A 6,268-nucleotide genomic window follows, 5' to 3' on the forward strand; every position below is an offset into this window, starting at 1 on the left:
ACCAGACTATCCATACAATGACAGGGATGTATGTGTTTGGTACTTCAGTCTGTTGTTTCCCTGTGTTTGCAGTCAAACCCATTGTGAGGGGTCATGCTAAATGGACAGCAGTGTACATTCTAACCCTGAAACACCCAGTTTATTTGAAGCAATTTTGGGGTACATAATAAAAATACAGAGACTATCCAGGCCCTGTTGGAAGCACGGGCATTCAGACCATCAGTCAGTTTTTTTTTTTGCTTCTGTTTTTCCAGTAAATAAACATGATGGATACTACAGAAAGACCATTAACTATTAAGAGTTTTAAAAAAATGGTCCATCTATTGGCTGCTGCTGATTTGGATATGGTGACACTTGTAGAGACTGTTGCTCAGACAGTGGGGGAGTGGCAAATGGTACTGGATTTATCAAACGTTATCTTTCCATTGATGGAGCCATTTATTGACCATTGATGGAGAGTCTCAGGATCAATTTGTGTTTACCTGCGATGGAAGACAACATGCCACAATTGGATTACTACAAGGTTACCCACACAGCTCAATGATTTGTCATGGATTGGTTGTTAAAGATCTAGAAAAGCTTCCACCGATTTCTTATCTGGAACAGCTCTAGATGAAGTACCAAACGACAACCAGTGGTAAAACAGACAGAGTTAAGTTAAAGTGGTGGTATTTCTGCTCAGGAATCACCCATTTTGAATCAACAGTTAGAGGGACTGGTGACTGCACCTGTTGAACTGGAAGCACCTGTGATCATGATTGATGGGAAACTTTGCAAAAAGGCTTCGGATTGGGAGCATTTGACAGCTGATGAACAATTGTGTGATACACTGATGGTTGAGCTATAGTCACACTAAAACCCCAAATTTGGACTACTATTGCTTTTCAACCCTCCACAGAGACAATGATCAGATTGAGAAGGAGGGTGTAGCTGATATGCTGAAATACATGCAGTGGACATGAAGATTGAATATACTGCAAGTTCATCTTGACTTAATGAAAGTTATAATGGCCTGCTCAAACAAAAAAGAGCTGACCCCCACAAATACATTGATAGATTGGGTTTGGGTTGTGTCACAGGCTTCATTTTTGTTAAATCAGAGGGGGGTGGGGGTAGTACACCATTCCTTCACATGTTAGATTAATTTTTATTGTTAAAAAGTGAACTCAGTTGCAGGACAAGATAGACATTTTTGGGGGTCCATTGTGGGAGAAAAACTGTGAGTTTATATAAACTGGACCACTGAATTCATTCAGGCATACATAAAAAAGATGATGTGACTATGACGCATTGCTTGACGGATATGACAGTGACTCGACCCAAGACATTTTTCAATAATGTTATATGATTATTTGCATGGATATGGATAATATCCAGTATATTAGATAGAGGAAGGGAAAGTAAGAAGAAAGATGAAGTATTTGCTATTAAATGCTAATACTAATGTAAAACTCAGAGATGTTGATGTTCACCCTGTTTGTTTTCCTTCCCACAGGCTAGTTCCAATCTTGGTGGCTCTAATTGGTTTCACTATGACCTGGAGTGGATTCTGATTATCAATATCTTATACAGGACACTCTTTAAAATAAATTATTGTATATGCATCACCGTTATGCCCAGCTAATGAATAAGACGGGCTGCTGGATATGTACTCATAGTCCATTGACATCTAGAACTATGCCATACATTGTCATTCCTATACTACCAGAGGAACATTTAAAAAGGACAAGGATTGTTTATGGGGACCTGACTTTGGGAACGTTATACAAAAACAAGAATCAAATATACTAGTGACTGAAATCTAAAATGGCCAAATTGCTAATCCTGGTTAAATCCTGTCATTTGATTTTTAAGGGTTGGGATTAAGAGTGAAGCTGTATTACATGTTTTATGGTATATAGTAATTGTTATGCTAATTATTTATGTGTTGGTTTGTTTTTCTGTTTTATAACTAAGTGTACTGATTCAACACTGAAAGTTCTGACTTTGCGTACTGTTGGTATTTCATTATGATGTTGGTGAGCCAGGGAGTGGAGTGTTGGGTTAGCACAATTTATTTAATATCTGTTATGTCTCACCAACAATAATGCTTTATCAGTATATACTGGTATACGTATACCAGACATGAGGTCATCCTAAAGGAATGGAGCATATCCTGTAAGGTTTAAGGATGATTATGGGTCAGTACTGGTCAAACACCAGCCATTGTCTAAGTTCCTTCCTGAGTAGTTAAAAACACAGTGCCATACCTAATGAAGGAGTCTTGACCAGAGCTTGCTGGATGCAACATGTTTCTTTGATCATCTGCCAAGTTATTGATTTCCAGCAGAATCTTTGGGTGAATTCAGTTTTCTTCGGCAGCTAAGTATCTTTTGTTACCGCTTATTAATTGTTATTACAGTATTGCATTGTTTTGTCTATCTATCTTATTATTAAATAATATAGTCATTCAAGTCTTTATGTTATCTCTCTTTGTACACTTCAAATTGAACCCATCAATATTTGCATAAAATGTCACAAATTATATCCGTGACATAACAGTGATGAAAGAAAAAAACTTGCTCATCCCACCTCACCGTAATTCTTCTCTACTATGCAAATGCAGCGTCTGTGTTACTGATTCCAAGATCTCAGTACTCAGAGCTCCTGGAACAAAGCTGCACTGTATTATACACAGCAGTGACCCCCATGTTAAACCCCCTGATGTACACCCTTCGTAATAAAGAAGTCAAAAATTCCCTGATGAGATTGCTGAAGATTAGGTGAATCCTCCAAGTCAAGGAAACATTTTTGATACTTCAGCTATACTTCTGGCAGCACTCATTCCTGGTAGCACCAGTATCATTTTTAGGTCTCTATCTTCTCCTTGGTCTATTACTGAATAAAAGTTGTTCGCTCTTGGCTGAGAAGTGGAAGTCTCAAACACAAAGCTGCCAGAAGTCCAGCTCAAGCAGAGACAGTTGGCTTATTGCAATAGAAGATATTAGTAAAGTAATATACTGTATAGTAATAAAAAGTATCTAGCTCTCTGGGCGATGAGCTCAAACAAAAACTCTATAAATTATATATATATATCAATGCTGGTGACCAATATTAACAATGCTATCCAAATAAACATTGCAAACATGTGTTCTAAATATTTTTTTGTGTTGTGAATACTTTTAACACAAATATATTAAACAAAAAAAAACTCATCTAAAATGTAATGCGCCTGGGCACACAAACCACAGCCAACTCAAAGCTTTATTGGTAGTCATAAAACAAGACAGAATTATTCACAGATGATTAGTCCAATAAGTGTGGCACCGAGGGGTAAAGCAGAGACAGGTCAGGAACAATCCGAGGTCTCCTCTTCCAACAGCACCCCTTGGACGTGCCCTACTTTGCACATCCACAGGAGTGCTGAGAACAGGACTTTCTGTAATCACATCCATAGGGATGCTAGGGATGCCGCCTGGCCGAACAGTAGTTCGGCTAGAACGGATCCCTCCGCCTGCAGGAAGAGACACGCTGCGAGCAGGGCATGCTGTGATCCCCAGGGACGCCGCGGGCTTTCTGGACAGGTAAGTTCCTTACACAAAATCTTTGCAATCTGTAGTTGGTTCAACCATGATGACCTATGAATGTGTGATGAATTCCACCACCTGTGTGCACCAAAACACATCAAAATCAACAGATTATTGTATCCCCTAAATTAAGAGTAGGTCTTCTCCTCATATCAGATAAAGCCTCAGTCTGTTCTTGTCTTTGTGTAACTCCTCCAATATATGTCCTGATCAAATATTACAATAAATATATAGAAGTATCTCAAAAAGATATTGCAAAGATCTAACTTTGTCAATTTAACTAAAATACATATTTCCAGTTTAAACTTGATAAAAAAATTTTGTACAGGTTAGAAGGACCTGAGGAGGTGTTTTCTGAACTTTGGTTTGGAAACCTTTGTTCTACCCGTCCACGTTACTTTAGCTGTGTAGGATGTCACTGAGGAGTCTTAACACAGATGTACTATCCAAATTTTACCAAAAGATAGTCCGCCTATCTTTCACATGAATCTCCTTCTTTCCCATCACCATGTTTCCTCAAGAGTTTATAACTAGTGGATAACACTGGAAAAAATACCCAAACAAGGATAGATTGGTCAAATATTGTCACTCCTCCATATCCATTACCATGATATTATTATATCACCTAAAACAAATCAGATGCTATACATAATGTGATATTAAAAACACAAAACACACTTTGTATGTCTTTATAAAATGTTTTTGGCGTAAATGCTGTAAACCCTCAAGTTGAACCTGTTGGAATGCAAACACCTTCAATGTCCTAAAACTTGGGGATGGAAAAGGAGTAGATTCATGTGAAAGATTGGAGGGCACTAGAATTCACAGAGGTCCCAGTCATGACCCTACCATGATATCCCCCACAGATAAAGTTCAGTGGATGGTGTGATAGACTCTGCAGGACAGGGATTCTAACCTATTTTCTATACTCCTAATAGAAAGATTTCCCATTACTTCATCCACCAGAGAGGTGTAAAGGACCATTGTTCTGTAAATAAGGGATTAAAAAACTAAAAGAAGTTCTAACTCTTCTCAAGCTATTCAGAAAAGGGATGAGCGAGCGAGATTTGTAAGTTCGACCTCATGGCGAATTGGGATGTTCTTGCTTACAGAACATACCAAATGCGAGAATGGCTTTCAATATCAACATGAGGTTGTGTTCTCGCTGAACAAACAAGGGAAAATGCAGGGGGCAGGAATGGCGACTATTTCTGGTGGGATTGGCGTGGCTGGGAGCGAATCATTTGGTCCCAGGATGCACAGCAAGGCCCAGCAGCCCAATCAGGAGAGATCTGACCATAGGCATATATATACAGGGAAGAAGGAAGGGGTTAGTCACTCCATCTTGTGCTCTGTGTCAGAGAAAGAAGCAGGGATTATGACATGTACAGGTTAGGAGCCTTGAAATCCCTATATCTTGAAATATACAGGTTGTGCAGTTTTTGATGCTACCTCTTGCTATCTAGCAAAAAAAGACAAAAACATTTCTGTTCTACTCTTCAAAATAAAAACAGATATTTCATTCTGATAGCGTTTGCTATCTGTCAAAAAACCCAGAAAAATGTCTGTATTTCTCTGAAAAATACATATATTTTATTCTGATTCCACTTGCTATCTATCAAAAATGCCAGAAAAATTTCTGATTTTTTCGTAAAAATAGAAATATTTTATTGTGATAGCACTTGCTATCTATCAAAAAAAGCTAAAATTTCTGTATTTCTCTAAAAAAAATAAAAATACTTTATTCAGATCCCACTTGTTATCTATAAAAAAAGCCAGAAAAATGTTTGTATTTCTCTCAAAAAAGATATTTTATTCTGATCCCATTTGCTATCTATCAAAAAGCCAGAAACATATCTGTATCTATCTAAAAAAAATACAAATATTTCTTCCACCTCCACTGACTCCTTCTACACCTCCAACTGTCATTGCTACTACATCTCAGGAGGTTAGTGCCAGCTAACCAGTGCCAGATTTAAAGCTGCGTGGAAGTATCAGCTTCTGGCCGTAGGTTTTGTGGCATCAGACGACGTTTGTCAATGCAACATGGGTACTCCGGTGCCCCTACAGCTCCTCTAGCTCCCAGTCCCTTCAGCCCACTCTACCGGAGTTCTGCGCAAGGCATCAGGCTATGGGTCCAACCAACAAAAGTGTCATCAAAGTCAATTCATGTCTAGCCAAACTATTGGCCTTGCAGCTACTGCCATACAGCATTGTGTGCTCCCTTCCATGACCTGATGACCTGTGCTGAGCATCGGTGGTATATACCAAGCAGGTATTACTTCTCCTGCACAGCTGTTCACAGTTTACACGCACATGTACCTCTCCCAAGCATTGGCATTCTCAGTGTCTAGTCAAATCCACATCACCATGGACAGCTGGAAAAACAGTGGGTGGTAGTTTGCAGGAGGCATTGCAGCACCTGGTACCCCCACTGAGGGGTGTGGTGAGAAAGCATGGGCCACCCCAGTCCTCTCCCTCCTCCTTCCTCATTCCTTTTACCGGCAAACCCTCTCTTTTCGACACTCCTCCTGAAAGGCCAGCAGCAGAGAACACTGTGGTTAAGTGGGCAGGCCTCTACGGCTCCCTCAAGCACACACGTTGCCAGGCAATGCTGAAACTGGTGTCCTTGGGGGAGAAAAATCACACCCTGACCATGGGCAAAACTTTGCCCAGAAAGGTTGGGGCAAAGGTTGGGGCTT

The sequence above is a fragment of the Pyxicephalus adspersus genome, chromosome 7 (genome assembly GCF_032062135.1).
Source record: "Pyxicephalus adspersus chromosome 7, UCB_Pads_2.0, whole genome shotgun sequence".
Classification (NCBI taxonomy): domain Eukaryota; kingdom Metazoa; phylum Chordata; class Amphibia; order Anura; family Pyxicephalidae; genus Pyxicephalus; species Pyxicephalus adspersus.